At 40.3% G+C, this 25861-nt stretch overlaps 1 protein-coding gene across 2 annotated transcripts in view; it reads left to right on the top strand.

Moving 5' to 3' along the window:
* The first annotated feature begins 11004 nt into the window (after nucleotides 1-11004).
* The window catches only part of micu1 (mitochondrial calcium uptake 1), a 94756-nt gene continuing 79899 nt past the window's right edge, over nucleotides 11005-25861 (top strand). For both annotated transcript variants that reach the window (XM_080215631.1, XM_080215632.1), the window contains exon 1: nucleotides 11005-11073. The gene's annotated coding sequence lies outside the window, so the exon portion shown is untranslated. The remainder of the gene's footprint in view (nucleotides 11074-25861) is intronic.

Genomic DNA, 25861 nt, shown 5'->3' with positions numbered 1-25861 from the left:
GCTCAGAAAACAAGTGAGTATTTCTGCCTTACTGTACATTGTGGGGAGAAAATATTTAAAGTGAAAAGTAAATCTTTCAATTTCATTTTGACACCAAGATTTGGTGGCATAGTGGACAGTGAAGAAGGTTATCTCGGATTGCAACGGATCAGTTGGGCTAGTGGGCTGACGAATAGCAAATGGAGTTTCATTTGGATAAATGTGATGTGATGCATTTTGGTAGATTGAACCAGGGCAGGACTTAGTTAATGGTAGGACGTTGGGGAGAGTTACAGAGCAAAGTGATCTAGGGGTACAGGTTCATAGCTCCATGAAAGTGGAGTCACAGGTGGACAGAGTGGTGAAGAAGACATTCAGCATACTTGGTTTCATTGGTCAGAGCATTGAATACAGATCTTGGGATGTCTTATGAAGTTGTACAAGACATTGGTGAGGCCACACTTGGAATACTATGTACAGTTCTGGTCACCCTATTATTGAAAGGATATTATTAAACCAGGAAGAGTGCGGGAAAGATTTACCAGGATGCTACCAGGACTTGAAAATTTGAGGTATAAGGAGAGGCTGGATAGAGTGGGACTTTTTTCTCTGGAGCGTAGAGGGCTAAGGAGTGATCTTATAGAGATCTATAAAATAATGAGGGGCATAGATCAGCTATATAGCCAATATCTTTACCCAAAGGTAAGGGAGTCTAAAACCAGAGGGCATAGGTTTAAGGTGAGAGGGGAGAGATACAAAAGGTTTCGGGGGGCAATTTTTTAACACACAGGGCTGTGACTGTCTGGAACAAGCTGCCAGATGTAGTTGTAGAGGTGGGTAAAGTTTTATCTTTTAAAGAACATTTAGACAGTTACATGGGGAAGATGGGTATAGAGAGATATGGGCCAAATGTGGGCAATTGGGACTAGCTTAGGAGTTAAAAAACAGGGGGATATGGACTAGCTGGGCCAAAGGACCTGCTTTCATGCTGTAAACCTCTATGACTATGACTCTATGACATTTGATTGTATATTTTTATATTGCCATTTAGTTTTTTAAACTGAGTTGCTGCTAAACTCAGTTAAACTTTAATTAAAGTAGTCTTGTTTTAATTGTTGTGCAGTCTGTAGATCCATTTCCACATTTGTATCTGGTGTGGATCAACACAATTGGATATATTTGAGCACTCTCCAGACACATTGTTTCTCATGCCGAGTATAAACAGCTGCTATGTTAAATAATCAAGCATGTGGTACCTGAGAAACAAAACACGCAAAAGTAATTTGAAAGGTAATGTGCCTGGGGTGACCAATAAAACCTTTTACCTTGCTGTTAAACTCACTGGAATTGTTCAATTCCAATCACCCCCCGCCTCCCGCCCCAACAATGGATAAATCAAATAATATTTCACAGTCTATAAATTACAACTCACATTTCTGATTGAATAATATACAAGTAGAAGGGACAAACACAACAGATTTCATTGGATGAGAAGTGATGGAAGTACTGATTATGAAATCAAATATCAATGGTAAAAGTTTAATCTAATATTAAAATTAGGAAAGATAGAAAGTAGGAAAACTGCTTTCAGAAACAATCTGCCTGAGAGTTTTAAACACTGTTGCTTCAAAACCCATTTGTAAAGTTGCTGGCATACTATAATGAAGCATAATTTGATACAGAATACCCTAAACTGCCACCTTTTTCCCCTTGTGGATCAATCCTACCTTGTCAGTGTTTGTCCTACTATTTAATTGAAGTATTTGCAGGTATATTCTTTTAATATGGGCTGATCCTGGCCAATAATCAAGTTTGCAAAAGAGCAAGGAGTGTGAGGAATAGATTAGCCTGAGTATTTAGGATGGTGTTGGACATTGCAATCAGTATCTTTTGGGATTTCTGGCAGAATTCTATTTGGTACGGATCTGAATTAACTCAGTTTGCGCACTCCTTCAGTAATACTGCCATATGGCTGAACCCTGGCCCTGTGTTTTTTTCAAAATGACGGGACTACCTCTGTGGCTGTTAAGCAGATCCATGACAGAGAACAACTTCTGTCTGTCCTGGGAGACAAAAATCAAAGAAAATCTAAGGCGAAGTTGTGATTTATCTGTTCGTGATGATGGCTTTTATTGATGAGCTGGTCTTCTAGCAGGTCTCCTGTTAAAGTGGATTAAAGCAGAACATTCTGGAAGAGATTGTGGTTCTGCTTGGATCTCTGCAGAGAAAAGAGTGGTTAGCATTCATGTAGCCTACTGTATTCACACCTGAAACAGTAACCTGTCAATACTCGTCTCACACTTTGGTGGATTTGCTGTGTATTCCCAACACTTTCTGTTTTTATTTCAGATTTTCAGTTTTTCATCTTGCCTGTCAGGTTAAATGAGTCTCCTTCAATTGTGTCAGGGCAGTAAAAATGGACAATTCCATTGAGAAACACAGTGAAGAAGTTTCTGCATGTCCTCATACTGAAGACAAATAAATATCTGATATTTGTAAGTCGGAGTAAATGCAACTTTATGCACGAGGGCACAAAGATAAATTGGTTGCTTAGATCTGCAAAGTAAGATTACTTAGCCATGGGAAGGATTATTACTCTGGGCTACAAGCTTAGTTTCAAAACCTTATTAATACCAGCTGACAACATGTGGCATGATGAGACTATGATTATCTTTGATCAAAAACCTGTTATTGCTCTTTTTTCAAAAAGAGATTTATGTGAGATACTGTCATGTCTGAAGCAATGCTCATTTTCACCCCAAATAATCAACCATCTTTTACACTTGCTGTTCAGGTGAATGAAAAAGATTTAGATGTTCCTTTCTCTTCTTGCATTTCTACAGAATCATAACTTTAAAAGATCAATTTGTGCATAAACGCTCCTGTCCTACAATTTTTCTTGAGATTTTTGCTATGTGCAGGGATGGGTGGATGAAGATACGTCCTGTTCACATTAAATGTTTGAGATATCCAACAATAAAATAGGTGTTTCTGATCTGCTGTTGGCTTTGAATGCTATTTCTCAAATATCATTGAACTACCTGGCCCGTGTACAATGGAAGTATGGTAAATACAGTAAAAAGTCTGACAACACCAGGTTTTAGTCCAACCTATTTATTTGATAATATACTCACAATTATTATCAAATTTATTATCAAATAAATAGGTTGGACTAAAACCTGGTGTTGTCAGACTTTTTACTGTGTTTACGCCAGTCCAACGCCGGCATACCCACAGTATGGTAAATCACAGAGGATCTGCACACAGATTTATTAGGCAGAGCTTAGCGATAGCATGGAGACCCCATTCCCTTATGAATGCAGATGCATTTGTAGCCCAGTATACCAATGTCAAAAACAACAGATTTAAATGCCAATTGAAAACATAGTAAAGCTGTAAATGTGTGATAAAGTCTTTATTCCATTTGTTAACTCCTTGCTGTGGCCTGACCTTGTAAAAGGCCAGAACTTTACATTGAGAAATGTCAGAGATTAGTGCCAGAAAAACTCCATAATCTTTTTCTGTTTTAATGTGCCATCTTCAGACATATGCAATAGAGCCCACCATGTCATCAGTACAGTTAAACGTGTTTTCAGTGTTTCCAAGCTGAAGTCTCACGGTGTATGTTTGCTCATGACACAAAAACAAGACAGTTTTGGAGTCAGTCATCTGTCATTGCTGCCATAGCTGCCGCATCCTCACCACACGGAAGACATTGCCATACCTCGTCCTGAATAGCTTTAGCCATCTGTCACTGCAGGTGAACTCCATGTAACCCAGCTTCTTTGTCAGGGTGACACCTTTTTGCTGCAGGATTGGACTGGAGATGAGAGTGTTCTCTCTCGAGCTGCCTTGAACCACGTTAGCAGAGCTTCTTCAGCGTCAGGATGGGCAGCTGTTCTCACCCTCTTCCTTGCAGGAGGGACTGCCACCTTGTCAAACTCTTCCAAGATTTTCACCTCGTTTCATAATGATGGATAAACGTGATAGTGAACTCTCCCACCCCTCCGCAATGTCCTCTTTCCCACTTTAAGCCACGGTTTTCCACTTGTACCAACTTCACCTTCTCTCCGATTGGCAACACTTTGAACTTTCACTCAGGTTTAGACATGGTTGCAGGCCTTGCACAGGGAGATCTCAGTCGCTGGCTTGTCCAGCGCGCCACAATTTTGTGCTCTTGTGTGGGCTAACTCTGCTCCGGTTGGCTGACATGGTAATATAAGTTCAGCAAATCCGAAGCTCCCCTTATGAAATTTCAGTTCATTGTGGGCATCATTATGTGGGATTTGCTATTTTGCTGGCAGGATTGGTTAATGAATTCAGCATAACTGGAATTTTGTGTCATACAATTTTGACTCACTACAATTTCATTGCAGACATGGCATTTGCTGCCATGTTTTCAATGGATGCATTCAAACAGTGCATGTATCTATCAATTAAAAATTCTCACCACATTGTTCAAGCAAGCTGTTGAAGAGATGGTGGCAATCTGTGGTCTGGTTGCTTTTCAAATACAGAAGCTAGTTAATAAGTGATTGTCACCATTATGGATGGTTGGTAATGATGTTTACTTTTCAATAGAGTCATAGAATCCCTTGAGTGCAGAAGCTGACTATTCAGCCCATTGACTGTCCACTGACTCTCCGACAGAGCATCCCAGCCAGACCCTATCCCACAATCCCACGTGTTTATCCCGCTGATCCCCCTAACCTACACATCTTGGGACATTATGGGGCAATTTAACATGGTCAATTCACGAAACCCACACATCTTTGGACCGTGGGATGAAACCAGAGCACCCGGAGGAAACCCACACAGATATGGGGAGAATGTGCAAACTCCACACAGTCACCCAAGACTGGAATTGAACCTGGGCCCCTGTCACTGTGAGACAGCAGTGCTATCCACTGTGGCACCTAAAATGAAAAACACCTAATTGGCAATGAACATCAGTTATTCATAAATAACTTCAGGTTTTCAAAGACCTCACTTACAGTGGTAAGCCTGGTAGAAGCAAAATCACAAGCAATGATTTTTGTTTGGCTTGCATCTTCTCTGTGTTGTACAGTGTAAAAAATATAACCACAATCGAGTCCTTTGAAAATGGTGAAATTGTCAAAAATCCTTGCTCCTTTGCTTTATAACAATTAAAATTGGAACCATTTGGCACACTGGACCCTGACACTTGTTGGGGTTGGCAGTTTATTAGAAGTAACTATTGAGATCTTTAAGTCTACCATCTGCTACAGCATGTGTTTAATATATATAGGAGAGATGCCTAGTAATTTTTTCTATTGTTTTATACTTTGCAGAAAAATGCTTATGCTCCAACCAAAGTGTTGCTGAAAACATTTTTTCAAATATTCCATTTTGTTTTTTTTTCCTGCCCGCTGTGCACCTCTGCCTCTAATTCCGTGTGGTTCGTCATAGTGGACCACTGTGATTCCTGTTCTGAGCTTCACTACATTAAAGCTGCTGTTATAAAGATGGCAATAGAAAAAGAAAATCCCTGATTCTTGTTGGTGGGAAGACAATGTGGTTCAATCAAAAGGCATTGAAGGGGCATGTGAAGTTTGTGATTAGAGGCAAGGTGTCAGGGCTGCAACAGAGTTTGAGAGTTCAAGCAGTGATCTTATCGGCAGAATCGAGGCATGAAGAAGTTAGCTTGCTTGTGTACTCCAATATGTTTCGCTAGCCTGTATTTTCCAATACACTTTAAACAATGAGTGAAGTGCTTTTCTCAGACCGTTGAGAGTCCCAAGTGTTATGTTTACTATTGGCAGTATAATCACACACTAGATTTTCTTCTTCTCTGTGTGTTTGATCATGTCTCAATCAAGGTCAAACCCCAAATCTTGTAGGGTGAAAATACATTCATTGATGTTTCACCAATTTGTCCATGAAAGTTTAATCTGATGTGTGACATTCAGAATTCCATTTAATTTGTGGCACAGTGGTGTTGAGTTCTCTAATTTGCAGTTGACATTTCCTATTTCTCCCATATCTTGCTTTGTTTACTTCTGTTAGAAATTCAATAATTGCTATTTTATAATCATATTCTATTCTACATGCTGGGAGTTGGTATTACTAATCAGAAGGTTGTAATAGAGGGGAAGAAGGCTTTGCAACAAAGGACCATCTGTAAAGGATACAAATTAATTACTGTGCAGTCAGTATCTCATTGCTGTAAACGTACATGGAGCATCGAGCTGGTCTGAAATGTGCCACTTGCTTGCAGTTACTCGTTTTGTATTCCCAGGTTTGCACACCACAGAAGTTAGATTTATGGATCATAGTTATTTTCCTTGTATATGCTGTGGGGCAAAAAAGGTATGAAGAAATGAGGGAAGTGCATACAAAGGAGAGACAAAAATAAGTTCAGTAGAGTGGACTTAATGCACAGAATGCAAGCACCTTTGTAGGGATTAAACATTTAAAAAAAAGACTGAGGCCACAGTTGGCATCAAGTTTATCCAGTGAGTAAGAAAGACAAAGATAGGGAAGGTCTTTGTTTTATTCTACATTCTGTAATCTTAGCTGGAATAGCAATAACAAAGCTACATTTAGTTCAGCACCCCTGAGTTAACGAGAGGGAAGATGATCCAGGGTTCCTGTTCCTGCTCTTTATACCTTCCAAACATTCAAAAGAACAGATACCCTGTGAAAATCTGGCCATGATAATCTCTTTTAGTTCAATAGCTTGTCAACGCGCTATGTTCAGTCCCAAATGAAGAATGAGTAAAAATGCCCATTATCCATGAAATTGTATTCCAACAAGGAATACAATTTCTTTTAAAGAGGGTAATAATTACTCCCATCCCCTTCCCCACCCCAAATGGATTTCTGGACTGAAAACATCGGTGTGTCAGTAATCCATGCATGGAACAAAAACCCATGCTTCAATTCCTGGTGTATCCTGATTATGCCGCAGTGAATCCAGGCAGCAGTTGCGAGTGCTGCAGTTAGGGAGAGGAAAATCAACTCAGATTCTGGCTGCAAATTGCTTTCCCGTAATCCCTGCTGAAAAGTGCTTGTATCGAGCCGCTCTCTATGCCTGCTATCTTTCACCATCGTGGTTCACAGAAGGAGGATACAATCAGCAACTTAGCATGGATCTGCTGTCATACCTTGAGTCATTCAGCAGAAGGCATCCGCATTGTAAGGAGTAAAGATGTGAAGAAATCAAATAAAGAAAGAGATCATCTTGAGATCAGTGAGGAGAAGCATTGGCAGAATCGGTTAAATGGCCAAAGCCATCAGCATTGCAATGGAAGATTCTGAAAGATCTCCATCCATTAATAAAGATGTGAATGATTAAGAGAAATTATCACCATTCTTTCTGGTTGTATCACAGCTTGGTATGGATCCTGCTTTAAGACTGCAAGCAACTATAGAAGGTCGTGAATGTAGCCCAATCCATCATGCAAACCAGCCTCCCATCCATTGATTCTGTCTACACTTCCCGCTGTCTCAGCAAAGCAGCCAGCATAATTAAGGATCCCACACACCCCGGATATTCTCTCTTCCGCCTTCTTCCTTTGGGAAACAGATACAAAAGTCTGAGGTCATATTTTCGACTTGATTTGATTTATTATTGTCACATGTATTAACATACAGTGAAAAGTATTGTTTGCGCACTATACAGACAAATCATATTGTTCATGGAGAAGAAAGTTATAGCTACGGTGTTAGAAAAATCAGCTTAATGCAAGGTAAGTCCATATGACTCAAAAACAGCTTCTTCCCTGCTGCCATCAGACTTTTGAATGTTCCTACCTTGCACTAAGTTGATCTTTCTCTACACTGCAGCTATGACTGTAAAACTATATTGTGCACTTGTCTCGTTTCCCTCTCTATGAATGGTTTGCTTTGTCTATATAGCGTGCAAGAAACAATACTTTCACTGCTTGGTAATACATGTGACAATAATAAATGAAATCAGAACTGGAGATTAACAAATAAAAACAGAGAAAACTGAGCAATTGAAATTTCATGGTTTGACTAGCTCCTGATAGAGTACAAAAAAGCGTTTAAAGAGTTGACAAAACTTAGAAGAAGCTTGAATAACTTCTCTAAAGAAAACTTTTCAGAAAGTGCAGTGTCTAATTTGAGTCAGCCTTTAAAATTGAAATGTAAGGTTGTATTAGCTTGATGTCGATAAGATAACAATTCTTTTGGAGAAGTGTGAATTCAGGCTTATCTCGGGAGCTGAAACTAATAAACACGAATCAGAATAGATCCATGCTCAGCAAATTTTGTTGATCCTCAGATAGTGGTTGAAAGATTACAAGGGAACTGGTGTTTTTACTTGATGAAAGATCTCCAGCAAAGGTGACAGTTATAAAAATCAATGTTCTTCAGTATTGAAAGACTTGTAAGGGTTTGTCAAGGCTCAGTGCAAGTCACCACCAAAGTCAAAAATGGGAAACGAGGCAAACTAAGAAATTGTAGATTAAGTTTTTGATGATTATGCACCCCAGGGTGTCTCAGAAATACCCAGTGGACTCTGGCAATCTAATCTACCAAGTCCAGCAAATTCACTTCTATTTGATTTATTGTTGTCACATATATTAGATTAGTGTACAGTGAAAAATAGTGTTTCTTTCACGCTATACAGACAAAGCATACCGTACATTGAGAAGGAAAGGTGAGAGTGCAGAATGTAGTGTTACAGTCATATCTAGGGTGTAGAGAAAGATCAACTTAGTATGAGGTAGTTCCATTCAAAAGTCTGATGGCAGAAGGGAAGAAGCTGCTCTTGAGTCTGTTGGCAATTGTCCTCAGATTCTTGTATCTTTCTCCTGATGGAAGAAGGTGGAAGAGAGTATATCCAGGATGCCTGGGGTCCTTGATTGTGCTGGCTGCTTTTCCAAGGCAGCAGGAAGTGTGGACAGAGTCAATGGATGGGAGGCTGGTTTGCGTGATGGACTGGGCTTTGTTCATGACCCTTTGTAGTTTCTTACGGTCTTGATCAGAGCAGTAGCCATACCAAACACAGAAAGAATTCTTTCTATGGTACACCTGTAAAAGTTGGTGACAGTTGTAGTGGACATGCCAAATTTCCTTAGCCTCCTGCTTCCTAGTTTTTCCAGTTGGAATTTTCTGGGCCTGAAGGTGAGGAAATGGCTATTTTGAATGACTGATTCACAGGCGGATAAATACTAGTTTGGAACATGCGCAATTATCAAACGCTCCCACCAATCACATGCGATTGGTGGGAGCGTTTGATTTAAAATTGATACGTGTAACCACTTGTTTGAAAACTCTTATTGGGGTTTTTTGGAGAGTGATAAATTGATGCTTTACAAGGAGTTCAATAAAGGATTAAAAATTGAGTGGAAGCAATGGCTGGTGAAGTCTTAAAGGATTTATTACAAATTGGCCCAAGTTCAAAGAATAACCACCCCCTCCCCTTGCTTTCTTGATAACTAGTGTTTTTCATTTCCCACATAATTTAGGAACAAGACTGAGTAACACAATATAGTCTGTAGGCAAATGGGTGATGAATGACTTCCAGTGCTTGCTGTTGCCTAATTGAGAAGTGTTAAAACATGGGTTGCCACTTCAGGTTAGAATAATAGCTTGAATTTATCCGAATCTCTTCTGAAACTGTTGTTGTAATCAGTTCTATTTAACCTCTAACCTGCAGCACATTCTTTCGGTATTGAGTGGCCTAAATTAATTTTTGACGCATTGAATTCCTCTTTAGAAGTCATTCTTTTTTACTCATTGCTGTGAGGGCCATGGAGAAATTACATTCTTATCACAGTGATTTTAACTGTTAAGAACCTAGAAACCGCAACACACTCAGATATTTCTGTTTAACTAAGAGACATCATTTTAAAATGGGACAAGAGAAAGAGAAACTGTATGGCAGATACATTTGACGTCTTTCTGGTTAATACTGAATGTCCGGCCCCTCGTTCTTTGCCACTATGTCCCTGCACTATGGAATGATCTCAGTAAAGCCATTTTCCTTGCCACCCTTCTCCCACCTTCAAAAGCTTCAGCTGAGTCAGTCTTGTCACCGTGCTGTCAGCCATCATTTGTAATGTGCTTCCCTACTTCTTTCTGCCTTCCCCAGTATCTCTGTGCAATGCCATGGACATTTCCAAGAAGAGCGCTGTGTACATTGTAACCATTGGGCAGATGGAGGCTTTTCAGTGTTAAACCGAAAAAAATGAAAAACTGAAATAACTAGATTTCTGTGTATCTCTGCAAACAATACTGGGTGTTTTCACAATTAGTAACAGAAGGATGCCCTGGCACCATTAAAGCTACTCTGAAGAATTGCAAAGTGAAAAACATTCATTTTCTAGCCTGTTAAAATGCAAAAGCAACAATTAAAGTTAATTTATTCTATGAACTAGCACTGGAAAAATGATTGTTTGCTAGATAGTTTCTTGTGTGTTATTGTAGTTTTAAATCTCTGCTCTTTAAATAAAGAATGTGTGAAATTTGATTTATTTGCCGACCCATGTGCCTCGTGTGTTGTCACATCTCATATGCCAAGTATGAATCGTGATGCTATCTGATAGACTCAAATTTCATGCAGAAAACAGCAATAAATTACATGGTAGATAGGAAATGTACCAAAGACATACATTTCCACTGAAAAGTTACTGAGGAAATACAGAAATAATCAACTATCACCCAAGAGCTGCCAAATAAGAGACAGTGTTCCAGTGCTGTTTTAGGAAATCCTTTTGGCTTGTTGTATTTTTCTCTGCTATTCAGTGTTCCAGCGATGTTTGCAATGGGCTGGTGCAAAGAACAGACTGGAGAGCCTCCTACAGCATTTTATATATATTTTATTCTTTTTCCCTCTTACTTCAAATGTGCTTTGTGGATTACCACTGTCACTGCTTTTCATAGCCACTGTCTTATGTGCCATTAGCAAGTTGTTAAACTTTGAAAAGAAAATGATAACCTCCCTCCAGCCATGCTAACTGATCTATTTGTATTGTTTCTAGTCCAGTATCTTCTGTTCTTGTTAAAATTCAGTCTATTTTCTGTGTGCAGATTGCGATCTGAAAGCTGCTCACCAAGTGTAACCAGAAGCTTGACTTCCATTGGGAAGCAAAGTGAAGCGAGGTATGTGCATTTTACGATATTTTCTGTCAGCTTATAGAACATAGAACATAGAACATTACAGCGCAGAACAGGCCCTTCGGCCCACGATGTTGCGCCGACCAGTTAAAAAACAATGACCCACTAACCTAAACCAATCCCTTTTCGTCCATAAACCTATCCACGGATCTCTTAAACGCCCCCAAACTAGGCGCATTTACAACCGCAGCAGGCAGGGCATTCCAATCCCTCACCACCCTCTGGGTAAAGAACCTACCCCTGACATCCGTCCTATAACTACCCCCCCTTAATTTAAAGCCATGCCCCCCCGTGCTAGCTTTCTCCATCCGAGGAAAAAGGCTATCACTGTCCACCCTATCTAAACCTCTAATCATCTTATATGTTTCAATAAGATCCCCTCTCAGCCGCCTTCTTTCCAGCGAAAACAACCCCAAATCCCTCAGTCTCTCCTCATAGGACCTCCCCTCCATACCAGGCAACATCCTGGTAAACCTCCTCTGCACCCCATCCAAAGCCTCCACATCCTTCCTGTAATATGGGGACCAGAACTGCACACAGTACTCCAAGTGCGGCCGCACCAGAGTTGTGTACAGTTGCAACATGACGCTGCGACTCCTAAATTCAATCCCCCTACCAATAAACGCCAAGACACCGTATGCCTTCTTAACAACCCTATCTACTTGATTCCCAACTTTCAGGGATCTATGTACACATACACCTATATCCCTCTGTTCATCCACACTATTCAAAGTCCTCCCGTTAGCCCTATACTCAACACATCTGTTATTCCTACCAAAGTGAATTACCTCACACTTCTCCGCATTAAACTCCATCCGCCACCTCTCGGCCCAGCTCTGCAACCTGTCCAAGTCTTCCTGCAAACTATGACACCCTTCCTCACAATCTACCACACCTCCGACTTTGGTGTCATCAGCAAATTTACTAATCCACCCAACTATACCCTCATCCAGATCATTAATAAAAATTACAAACAGCAGTGGCCCCAAAACAGATCCCTGAGGCACACCACTCGTAACCAAACTCCATGACGAATATTTACCATCAACCACCACCCTCTGTCTCCTATCTGCTAGCCAATTCCTGATCCAATTTCCTAGATTACCCTCAATCCCATACATCTGCATTTTCTGCAGAAGCCTACCATGGTGAACCTTATCAAACGCCTTACTAAAATCCATATATACCATGTCAACTGCCTTACCCCCATCCACCTCTTTGGTCACTTTTTCAAAAAACTCAATAAGGTTAGTAAGGCACGACCTACCCGCTACAAAACCATGCTGACTATCTCCAATCAATTCATTACTCTCCAAATAACTATAAATCCTATCCCTAACAATTTTTTCTAAAACCTTGCCCACAACAGAAGTGAGACTCACCGGTCTATAATTCCCGGGGAAGTCTCTGTTCCCCTTCTTAGACAATGGGACAACATTCGCTAACCTCCAATCTTCCGGTACTATACCAGAGGCCAACGACGACCTGAAGATCAGAGCCAGAGGCTCTGCAATCACTTACCAGCGCAAGCATTGTACCATGCAATGGAGGCAGGTCTCGTGGAAAAATTCAGGAGTGAACTGGGAATTTTTTTAAGGTGGAAGGGAATAGAATCATAGAATCCCTGCAGCGCAGAAGAGGCCATTTGGTCCATCAAGTTGGCACCGACTCTCTGACTGTCTGTCTTGCCCAGGCCCTCTCCCTCACGCCATCCCCATAACCCGACACATTTACCATAGTAATCCATCTAACCTCCACAATTTAGGACGATAAAGGGCAATTTAGCATGGCCAGTCCACCTAATCTGCATATTTTTGGAGTGTGGGAGGAAACCAGAGGAAACCCATGCAGACACGGGATAATTGATGGGTAGGAAATTTCGTAAAATGTCATCATGTTTTAAAATTTTGGGACTGGCTAAATGGAACAGTTATTCCTTTGTTGGTGACTGTTGAATGTACCTGCAGCATATTAATTAATTAATTGCATTAACTCATAGACTGTGTGTAAATTTGTCAGTCCAAATTTCACCCCAACTGAACCATGTATTATATGGATATTAATACTATGACACCTATTCCCTTACAAACTTTAAGTAAGTGCATACTCATGATGGGAATGCTTCGAATGGTTCAGGGTCCTGTTCTTCCAGTGACCAACAAAATAGGCTTCGTCCTTTGTACTCATTCAGTCAGCGGTAGTGCTCAGTATGTAAAAATAAAAGTGAAACCATTGCTGCAGTGAAAGCCCCACTCTTTCGTCCACATTCTCAAGATTCTAGACTGAGTTTAAGCCGTTCCTTGTGTAGCATTTTCTGTTACCACTCTACTTGTTTAACCTTACATTGCTCCAAAGTACACTTTTTGTTTTCTTGACTTTGTTAGCTAAGGTTGAGAAGGCAATGTAACTGGCTGCATGTACTAACTTAGTCTAACTCTGCTTACCCATGACTTGTATGTTATCTATTTTGTTGTGTTTAAAAGAACATTCACAGGACAGGGGTCTCACTGGTGAAGCCAGCAATTATGTCCCATCCCGATGGCACAGTGGTTAGCATTGCTGCCTCACAGCGCCAGGGACCCAGGTTCGATTCCCAGCTTGGGTCACTGTCTGTGTGGAGTTTGCACATTCTCCCCATGTCTGTATGGGTTTCCTCCGGGTGCTCTGGTTTCCACCCACAGTCCTAAGGAAGTGCATGTTGGGTGTATTGGCCATGCTAACTTCTCCCTCAGTGTACCTGAACAGGTGCCGGAGTGTGGCGACTAGGGGATTTTCAAGTAACTTCACTGCAAGTCTACTTGTGACTAATAAATAAACTTTAAACTTTATTTTAACTAATTGCCCTTGAGAAAATGGTGGTGAGCTATCTTCTTGGGTAGGACTACGTGGCTCATTCTGCCATGATGTGGAGATGCTGGTGTTGGAGTGGGATGAGCACAGGAAGAAGTCTCACAACACCAGGTTAATGTCCAATAGGTTTATTTGATAACACAAGCTTTCGGAGTGTTGCTTCTTCAGGTGAGTAAGGAGTTGTGTTCACAAACAGGGCATATATATACACAAACTCAATTTATAAGATCATGGTTCTGTAATGTGAGTGGATAAAGGGATAGGCACAGGTTAAAGAGATGTGTATTGTCTCCAGCCAAGACAGTTAGTGACATTTTGCAAGGCCATGCAAGTCGTGGGGGTTACAGATAGTGTGACATGAACCCAAGATCCCGGTTGAGGCTGTCCTCATGTGTGCAGAACTTGGCTATCAGTTTCTGCTCAGCAATTCTACATTGTCTTGTGTTGTGAAGATTGCCTTGAAGAATGCTTCCCTGAAGATCAGAGGCTGAATGCCTGTGACTGCTGAAGGGTTTCCCGACAGGAAGAGAACACTCCTGCCTGGTGATTGTTGAGCGGTGTTCATTCATCTGGTGTCATAGCGTCTGTCTGGTCTCCCCAATGTACTATGCCTCGGGACATCTTTTCCTACAGCATATCAGGTAGACAACATTGGCTGAGTCACAGGAGTATGCAGTGGGTGGATGGTGTTCTCACGTGAGATGGTGGCATCAGAGGTTGCTGTGGCAGGGTTGTGTGGTGTTGTGGTCACTGTTCTCCTGAAGGCTAGGTAGTTTGCTGCGGACAATGGTCTGTTTGAAGGCTGTGCAGTTGTTTGAAGGCAAGAAGTGAGGGTGTGGGGATGGCCTTGGCAAGATGTTCATCTTCATCGATGACATGTTGAAAGTTCATGCAGCCAATTCAGAGCCATTACTAGTCCAGTAAGATAGTCTCTATGCTACCATCCCTTCTTGCCATTTAATACTGTAACCGATATCAAAGTGTATTTATTCATTTTATTATGCAGAATTGCTTCTACAGTCATAACAATTATTTTATGTTTGGTCTTCCGATAATTGTTACTCAGTGACAGTTTCATTATGAGTCCAGTTGCTTTTTGTTACACACGTTTGTGCTTTAGATTAGATTTCTACGTGAAAATGTTGTGATAGATTTTCAAACACGATTTAAGACTTTTGTTTATGCAAATCTTAATTTAAACGCAACACTTTAATAATGAAAAACGGCTTAAATGTTAATTGAAAATCAGTGTGTCATGTACAGAGCACTGTATCCCTTTGAGGAGGTGGCAAGCAAAACCTGATCGCTAAATTGCAGCTCATTGATATGTGAAGGAATCCTTTATTAGCTCCTTCAAAGGCAGGTATTAAGATGGAGAAGTCACAGGTTTCTTTTGATGCGGAATGATTCCCTATTTTCCTTGCCTGTTCATTGTGAGATGTGATTCTACAATGGCGACATGACAATCACATCTCTCAGATCTTGACTTGTACAGTTCTTTCTGTCTGGTTCTGTAATCATAATGTTCTTTTGTATCCTTCTGTGAAGCAGAAAAAAATTACTTACTTTCAATTCCTGAAAGATACAATTACTTTCTGGAAATCTAATCAAGAACTCCCACTCATTCCTTTATTGCCTCCATCTTCTTTCCTCAAGATCTTTGGTCTCATTATCTTCTCTGACCTCAGTTGGCGCACCCAGCTCTCCACGCCTGAAGTTGCATTCAAAAAGTTTAATTTCTGAATTCACATGGAATACAATTTCTAACATAATGACACTTAACTCTTTGAAAGCCTAAATCCCTATATGTTGCTTTCTTGCTGGGGGAGATCATTAGTAACTGTCATGTTTCTATGTAAGGGACAAGATAAAAGCTCAAAATTGCATGATCCCTCTTTTGCCTCTAGCCTCAGATCTCTCTCTGACGCTCTACTGCTAACTTTATGTCTCACAACTATTGCTGCAAAAAGAGATACGCCAAAAAACTTTTTTGTCTTGCACTCAGGGCAATGCCTTGACCAATCAGGATCAACCTGCCCAGTTTGAATTTGAACAAAGCTGGGTAGTTAACTGTTCTATGCTGTATTCCCCATGGCAACATCTCCACCAACCAGTCCTTTTGCCAACCAATCAGCACTCTTTTTTCTATAACATATGAATTGTTGTTCCCCCTTTACTGTTGGGAATTTCTTGTGAGCTGTCCTGATGAGTGCAGGATGAAAAGCTTTGATAGCATGTCTCCTTTTCTCAGCAACATGCAAGTTCTGGATTATCAAACTGCTATTTATCTGTCTCAGTATGTTAGTGATCTTGAGAACTTTCATCATATTCTATCTAAGTTCCATTGGTGCCCTTGCATTTGCCTAAATTGGAATGAACTCATAATCTTCTACCTTAAATTAATTATTTTTGAAGGAGTGAAAACTACAAACTCCTTTCCCCCTCATTCTTCTGGAAATTTTAAAACCTACATTTTGCGACAGTCACTATATTTCCAGGGCAGGACGGTGGCGCAGTGGTTAGCACTGCTGCCTCAAGTGCCAGGGACCTGGATTCGATTGGGTGACTGTCTGTGTGGAGTTTGCATGTCCTACCCATGTCTGCATGGGTTCCTCTGGTTGCTCTGGTTTCCTCTCTCAGCCCAAAGATATGCAGGTTAGGTGAATTTGCAGTGCTAAATTCTCCCTCAATGTCCCAAACAGGTGCCGGAGTGTAGCGACTAGGGGATTTTCATAGTAACTTCATTATGGCGTTAATGTAAGCTTACTTGTGACACTAATAAATAAACTTTAAACATTACTTTACTATATTTTTATCTGCCCATTCACATGGCCTTTTACACTTCAACTTTTGCAGATTTAAGGTGATTTGCAAAAGAAGCAAATGTGATACAAGAAAATACGTTTTCACACAACAAGTGGTTCGGCTCTGGAATGCACTGTTGTCTGGATGTATGGTGGAGGCACATTCAATGGAGGCATTCAAGAGGGCATTAGATGATTACCTGAATAGAAACAAAATGCAGGGGTTCAGGAAAAAGGCAGTGGAATGACACTAAGCTATAATAGTCTTTTGGAGGGGAAGTGCAAACACAATGGGCCAAATGGAGGCCTCCTGTACCATAACAATTCTGCAATTCACTTTAATTGAAGTTGATAGTTGTAAGCACTCCCAGTTATGTTGATAGATACTTTGTGTTCATTGCTGCTTTATTTCTTGCTGATATTGATGCGCAGAAGGTGAGTACTGGAAACTTGCTGTGAGCTAAAGTGCAGCAAACTCCCACAGAGATTTCTTTATTCTCTCTGCTTCATTGGGCTCCTGTTGCAATGAGTCTTATTACAGGTGCTCCACAACAGATAGTCAAGTGAGTAGACTGAGATGACGGCTCAAATGCCTCCTAATAAAAGCCAATGAGAGAAACAGTGGATTACGATGAAACCTTTACCATGATGCTTGATTGTTAATGTAAGGTGTACAATTTTATGTGACTTATTCTCAAGCAAATAAACCAGTCTGCTGCAGTGGATATTAGTATAGTCGCTAAGCTGTTGTAATCCATAAAATGTTGTGTAATCATAGGATAAAATTATCTGATCACTCCTGATAAATGTGTTCTGTTTGTAAAACATGCTTTCCAGTTTCCATGTATAAATGCCACTTGCCACATGGCTTTCTTTCTCTATGAACGGTATGCTTAGACTGTATAGCGGACAAGAAACAATACTTTTCCCTGTATACCAATACATGTGACAACAATAAATCAAATCAAATCTGATCGATATCCATCAGAAGAAGCAGTGGTTTGAATACCAACTCCAAGGAAACATTAGTGTATACTTTCCACCTGTCTAAAAATAATCATTCATCATTACTCCCCATTTTCTATCCCTTAACCAATTTGGTCCATTCTGCCACTTACCCTTTAATCCCAGTAGTTTTAATTTTGCTAGTTAGCAAATATATTCTTCCATTGCGACTGAGCGAATCACATCAAACTGGTAGTCAAGGTGGGACCTTGTTTTGACCAATTAGAAAATGATAGCATGGAATTTAAAGAAATGATGCAAGTGTGTCCCAGGCTCTTTCATAATCAATATTGCTAAAGGAAGAACTCTGGTTTTACAGCATAGCTTTGCACTACCAATACGGAGGTGATCTCCTAAATCAGTACAATATCTGCGGTCAGAAGTGCTTTTTCCATTTGTATATTATTGTTCTCAAGTTGAGCAGCATTTACAAATTCCATTTTAAATATTTAAACAACAGGACCAATAGCAATTTGCCTCTTACTCTTGAGTATTTTCTGAGTTGATCTTCCTATATGCCATGTGAATATATTTGCTAACTAGCAAAATTAAAACTACTAGGATTAAAGGGTAAGTGGCAGGATGGACCAAATTGGTTAAGGGATAGAAAATGGGGAGTGATGATGAATGATTGTTTTTAGACAGGTGGAAAGTATACACTGATGTTCCCTTGGAGTTGGTATTCAAACCACTGTTCCTTCTGACGGATATTGATTTGATTTGATCTGATTTATCATTGTCACGTGTATTGGTATACAGGGAAAAGTACTGTTTCTTGTTCGCTATACAGTCTAAGTGTACCGTTTGCAGAGAAAGAAAGAGACAGTGCAGAATGTAGTGTTACAGTCATAGCTAGGGTGTAGAGAAGGATCAACTTAATGCAAAGTAAGTCTGTTCAAAAGTCTTGACAGCAGCAGGGAAGAAGGTACTCTTGAGTTGGTTGGTACATGACCTCAGACTTTTGTATCTTTTTCCTGATGGAAGAAAGTGGAAGAGAGTGTGTCCGGGGTGTGTGGGATCCTTAGTTATGCTGGTTGCTTTGCCGAGGCAGCGGTAAGTGTAGACAGAGTCGGTGGATGGGAGGCTGGTTTGCGTGATGGATTGGGCTTTGTTTCCAACCTTTTGTAGTTCCTCAAAATGCTCTAAACTTGGGTATACTGGGGCATAATTTCAAAAGGTTGCAGATGATATTAAAATTGGTAATATTGTGTACTTAGTAGGTTCCAGCAACCGCAAAACCTGGAGTTTAAGGACTCTTTGAATGCTGTCAGTGCTTATTTGTACTGACTTGATGTTCCTGGCTGTGTCGGGAAATTGACCAGCCTGTTATGCAATAGCTTTACCAGCTATTGTGTAAACTGGACTGAGATTTGACAAAGGGTCATCTGGACTTGAAACATCAGCTCTTTTCTCTCCTTACAGATGCTGCCAAACCTGCTGAGATTTTCCAGCACTTTCTCTTTTGGTTTTACCAAGTGTAAGTTGATGTATGGTGATTTTGATTCAATGCAGTAGTTATTGAGTGTTGAATATTTTGGTGGCATGTTTTCTGTGGTTTTTGATGTATCCATTTTTGAAGTATCAAATTATTGTTTTCAACAATAATCCATTTGAGCAATTAAGGTCTTAAAACTGGCAAGACTCTTGATGGGCTGGATTATTGGTTCCTTTTCATTTTGAAGATTGTTAACTAGGCTCTTAAGTTGATATGTCGCAACATAACAATAAATGGATATTACCAGCTATGGCAGTATATTTCTAGTCATGTTTAAAATTGCAGAGTTGTAGATAATTGCACTAAGCTGAGCAAGTCTGTGAATTTATCATAATCTTTGATTTTATTATTTCTTAAGTTATTTCTGAAACATTGTAATACAGTTCCACACTCTGAATGCTGATAGCTGAAAATTGAGATATAGTTGCAGGAGTTTATATAGGATTGTGTTAGTTTGCTAACCCGGGAAATAAGCTAAGGCTTCTTTTAACATTGATACCCAGAAATTTTAGCCTCAGCAAATTACTGACAGTAGATTTAGTGTGCACTATGACCAGGACACTTCCACGACGCAATATCCTTGGGTGTTTAAAATGTTATGCAGACCCATGTAAGGCACTGGAAGACTCCAAACTGTTAAAGCAGAATACACAACTGAGGACAGAAGTCTGGAACGCAGAGTTGTTTGCCTGTCCCTCTGGTTGGATCTTTCTCTTTCATGCAACTTCCTCCAGTAGAGGAGGACATAGAGTTGTACCCTTCAACAGCCTGCCGCCTCAGGATCATTGCAAGGTGGAAGTGCCCTTCGATTTGTGCATAAATTTGTCTTCCTCCACGGAGATTTATTCAGCTGTGTCTGGAGCTCTGTCAGACAGCAAGACTGAGGTTGGGAACTCAAATCTGTTGGGGATTACAGCCAAAATGCAGTACACCACGCTCCCCTAACTGCACTGCCAGCATACTGTGGTCACCTTTTCTGCAGATGTTAATGAAGTAGAATTTGAGAAGAGCACCATGCAGAGAACATTTCTGAATTTGCATTTTTATTGAATAGCTATCAGCCAGATCTAATCTTTTCTAAAATAAGGTTAACATGGGATGTAAATGCAACATCATAATGCTCTTATTTTGGAAAAAAAATGAAGCTTATCCGCCTCCTGCATTCACAAATAATGCTTAGTTAATCCTTATAAATCCAATTATTGTCAGTAGATAGGGAATTGTGAAATCATCTCAATAAAGTGCAATATTTAGTTAACAATTTAGGGCATGCTGTTCTACGTGACCTGTATTTTGTCAGAATCATAAAGTCCCACTTTTTATTTAATTTGTTTTCATTGTAACTGACACCGTATGTTTTCCTCTTGAATGATATACCTAATGTTACAAAATATTTCTCAAACTTGATTTAAACTACATCCTGAGTAATTGTTGACCACAGTTATGACAGGGATGAAAATTTTTTTTGAGTTTGTTTATTAGTCACAAGTAGGCCTACATTAACACTGAAATGAAGTTGTTGTGAAAATTCCCTATGCCACACTCCAGTGCTTGTTCGGGTACGCTGAGGAAGAATTTTTTATGGCCAATGCACCTAACCAGCAGGTCTTTTGGACTGTGGGAGGAAACCGGAGTACCCAGAGGAAATCCATGCATCCACAGGGGGAACGTGCAGACTCTGCACAGACAACGACCCACGTAGGGAATTGAACCTGTGTCCCTGGCGCTGTGAGGCAGCAGTGCTAACCACTGTGTCACCGTTCTACTGTAGTAGTTCATTTCCTTGCACTGTTAAGACCAATAGCAAAAAGTATTTATTATTTATGAAGCTGTTATTAAGGCCTTAAATTTGGTACTGCAGTGTGATGTGTGTTAGCATCCAATAGGTTCTGTTTAACAGTACCTGAAGTTAATAAGGTGACAGGTACTGGTGTTGATTTGTCAATTGTATGGAGTCAGGCCAGCAGTGGCTGTCTGGTGTGTAAAAGAGAAATTATTTCTGCAATGTGCAACGAACATTCTCAACCCAAGCAGCCTAGTCTCTGTGTCTTAGACATTAGTTAGAAGACAAAAACAGAAAATGCTGGAAAATCTCAATAGATGTGACAGCATCTGTGGAGAAAGAATAGAGGCATCATTTCGAGTTTGGATGACCCTGCGTCAGAGCAGTTAGCAGACATTGGTGGCAGAGGATGGCTGCTTCAAAGTGAAAATTAGAGACAATGCTTTGCTTCCAGACAGAAAATTAATTGCAGGTGATTTTTTGAACGAAGAATCTTTGGAAGATGACAGTTAGAAGATGGCAGGATTTTCCAACACTGTTTTGTAAAACAGAATCTTATGATCAGTGGAAATATGAGGTCAAGGCATAGACATGGATCACATCCCTGCTGAAGAGAAAGTAAGGGATGAGTCTGGCACTTTTGCTTCATGCCAGGAGCAAGATCCGCTGCGAAGTGTTCTCTGAACTAGACACTTTGGACACCCTCTTAAAATTCATGGACAAAATTTATATGAAAGGTGACATTGAATGCCTATGAGGCTTAAGCCGAACTTCGATAAATTTAGAAACATGGATGATTCTCCCATTGAAGAATTCATCATGAAGCTAAACCAAATGTATGCAAGATTGCAGCGACTCCACATGGAAATAATTAAAGCAGTACTTTCCTTTAACTTATTGGACTGTGCTGGGGTGTCAAACGTGAACAGGTTCTTGGTTTTAACCAGAGTTAAATTCAAAGAGTAAGAAAAGCTTATGGATCAAGGTCTGAAGTCTTAAAAAAACAATTTTTTGGGAAAGCATTCATCTGTGGCCACTTTTTGGGTGTGAATAGCCCTCCCCGCCCTTCCCAGGGGCAGTAACAACAATGAGGGAGGATATTATGTTTGCAGCATTTCGGCACCATAAGGTCTAAATGACTGTGCTACAGAAGAATTGCAAACAATGAACATGAGGACAGAGACCCTAATGAGCACTACAACAAAAGATGGAAATCGGGCAATTATGGAAGGAGGATGAACCCCAGAAACAACCAACGGTGGTCAACAAATGCTTTTGATGCAGACGTAACTTTCATTATGTGTTGAATTACCGGGAAATGAAAGGCAGAGCTTTTGAGACAACTCATGACATGGACACTGAGAAGGATGATACCGACCAATCATAGACTTTTACAGAATGGAAACAGGCCCTTCTGCTCAACTTGTTCATGCTGCCCTTTTTTTTTTAAACCCCAAAGCTAGTCCCAATTGCCCGCATTTGGCCCGTATCTCTCTATATCCATCTTACCATGTGACCGTCCAAATGCTTTTTAAAAGACAAATTTGTACCCGCCTCTACTACTACACCTGGCAGCTCGTTCCAGATACTCACTACCCACTGTGTGACACTTTTGTATCCTTTCCCTCTCATCTTAAACCTATGCCCTCTAGTTTTAGACTCACCTACTTTTAGGAAAAGATACTGACTATCCAGCTGATCTATGCCCCTCATTATTTTATAGGCCTCTATAAGATCACCCCTCAGCTTCCTACACTCGAGAAAAGAGTCCCAGTCTATCCAGCCTCTCCTTATAACTCAAATCATCAAGTCCCAGTAGCGTTTTAGTAAATCTTTTCTGCACTCTTTTTTTAGTTTAATAATATCTTTTCTATAATAGGGTGACCAGAACTCTATCCAGTATTCCAAGTGTGGCCTTCCCAATGTCTTGTGCAACTTCAACAAGACATCCCAACTCCTGTATTCAATGTTCTGACCAATGAAACCAAGCATGCTGAATGCCTTCTTCACCACTTTGCCCACCTATGACTCTATCAAGGAGCTATGAACAGAAGGAATCATTTTAGATATCAGAGACTTCAGTGTAGTAATGAGTATCCTAGTCACAGATTCATTCAGTGGAACAGATCTAGATACAAGCGTAGGCCCACTGTATGTGCATTGGACTGGCTAAACTGATAGATGGATTCTTCAAGCAAGGATGACTGGAGTAAAGTCAAAGGATATGACGGTCCAACTTGTTTCAGATTCAGTGATGGTAGTACATCGAACCTGTTGAAAAAAGTAATAATTCCCTGTGAAATTGAAGGGGTAAATCACTTTCAGTGCTGATGTTGCATCGGGTGAAGTACCTTTACTGTTAAGTAAGCCTTCAATGAAAAAGGGCCAAATGAAGTTAGACATGGAGCATGATAAAGCCAGTCTTTGGAAAATCTGTAGATTTGCAGTTCACACAGTTGCGAGATTATTGGCTTCCTTTAAGACCTGTTGTCTCCAGATAGAATGTCAAAGAGGGATTAATGACAGCTCGAGAAAGAATTTAAGAGAAAAGAAACAAATTATTATAGAACTGCATTGATAATATGCAAATTCCTCTGGCCATAGGTTAAAGATTCTGTGAAAGAATGCAGATGTGCTGGGTGAGGAACACATGAGCTTTGTTGAGGATATTAGGGAGAAAGGTGATAATATGAACATAATCAGGGACTGTAAATCCATGTCCATTGAAGCAGGGGGAACAGCTTCAAAGAGAAGTATTTTTAAAAGTCTCCAGAAGAAGTTGGAGATATAGAGGGAAACAAGTGTGGTCCATCTTCATAAAAGCTAAAAGTAGATCCAGCAATGTTCTATGCGTACGATGAAGGAATGTGATGGCAATGGCCTAGTGGTATTATCGTTTGACTATTAATCCAGAAACTCAGCTATTGTTCTGCAGACCCGGGTTTGAATTCTGCCACAACAGATGATGGAATTTGAATTCAATAAAAAATACCCAGAATTAAGAATCCACTCTTGGCCATGAGATCATTGTCGATTGTTGGAAAAATCCCCTCTAATTCATTAATGTCCTTTAGGGAAAGAAATCTGCTGTCCTTATCTGGTCTGGTTTACATGTGACTCCAGAGACACAGCAATGTGGTTGATTCTCAACTGTCCTCTGAAATGGCCCAGCCATTTCAAGGTCAACTAGGGGTGGGCCAAAAATTCCCCTTGCCCCACGAATGAATTAAAAAAAAAACCAGCAGGCATTTTCATAATGTACTTAGATAATTTTCTGTGGGGAGGATCTGCAGCATTCGAGAAATTTGTAACATAGAATTATAAAAGGAATTCAGAATTGGAATTTGGGTTTCTGGAGCTTTTAAGTACACTTGGTTGGATTTGCGACATACTAAGTTGGGAATGACCCTGCTTCAGCAGTTTTACCTATAGAATGTTAATAAGATCCTGAGAAATTGAGCCAAGTCCTCTGTATAACTCAGGAAGAAACAGATCAGTTAAGCAGCTTCATTGAGCAATGAAACTGGTTATGCATATAAACTAGAGCGGATGCATGCTTAGATGTATTTGAATTGAGCATCATGCTGAAATATGGGGAAGTACTAAAAGCAAGTAGGACATTAAGTTCAGAAGAATGTACACTCAGATTTCCTGACCTGGGTGATTCAGAAAGGCTGATATGAGTAATTTTTAGTGATACCACATACGAACCTCCTCGATGGTTATTCAAGTACAGTTGGCTTTATTGTATTTTTAATGGGGAAAATGACCAATGTTGCCCATTAACTTGGGGGTGGGAGTCAAAGAAGATGAAAGTGAACAGTTTAAATCACCGTAGCTGCGGAGACGCTTGCACTGGTACAAGTGATAGATACGGCTGTTTACTTAGAATCATAGAATCCAGCGTGCAGAAGGAGACCCTTCGGCCCATCGAGTCTGCGACGACCACAATCCAACCCAGGCCCTATCCCCATGACCCCACACATTTACCCTAGCTAGTACCCCAGACACTAAGGGGCAATTTACTATGGCCAATCCACCTAACCCTCATACCTCTGGACTATGGGAGGAAACCCACACAGACATTCAGGGAGAACGTGCAAACTCCACACAGACAGTGACCCAAGCCAGGAATCGAACCTGGGTCCCTGGCGCTGTAAGGCAGCAATGCTGATTGCTGTGCACCGTGCAGCCTCTTTTTGAGTGTTTTAAAGGAACTCATGTTAGCAGGATATGGACCTAGATAGTTGTTTGCTTTGGGTTAATGTCCATTCGACAAAGTGTGTCACGAGAGGGGGTTAAGGATTAATCTCGCGAGTATAAAAGAGATGTTGAGAAGAACAGAAATTTCTAAATCTAAATGGGTTGACGCAAGTCACCAGTTATTTGATTGCTTTATAAAAAGAACTGCTTGTCCAAAGAAATTGTTAAATATTCTCGAAGAGGGATACCTTGTATCGTAATGGATTGTGACGACACAAAAATGTTCATGTTGCAATCCTGTTTCTAAAAACTTCTGTTCTTTTTCTGAAGAAGAAAGGGGAATTTGGATTGTGTCAAAGACGGATTATACAAAAAGGTAGTATGTATTTTCATTTTGTATGTTTTTTTGCATATCAATATAACTTGAGGAAAATAGGATAATCTTTTAACATTCAATAAGTTTCTGTTTAATGGAAGTTAAGTGTTTAGCGCTTGAAGGTAATAAGAAGAGTAGATTGATTTACTAATTATACTCAATTGTATATAAGGTGCAATAAGCCAGCACAGGTTGTCTGGTGTGTTAGAGGGGAGAGGTTAGCACTCCTATGATCAATAAATGTTCTCTAACTAAGC

Source organism: Carcharhinus amblyrhynchos, chromosome 31, assembly GCF_965287045.1.
Source record: "Carcharhinus amblyrhynchos chromosome 31, sCarAmb.v2.hapA, whole genome shotgun sequence".
NCBI lineage: Eukaryota > Metazoa > Chordata > Chondrichthyes > Carcharhiniformes > Carcharhinidae > Carcharhinus > Carcharhinus amblyrhynchos.
This window is presented reverse-complemented; position numbering and strand designations above follow the sequence as displayed.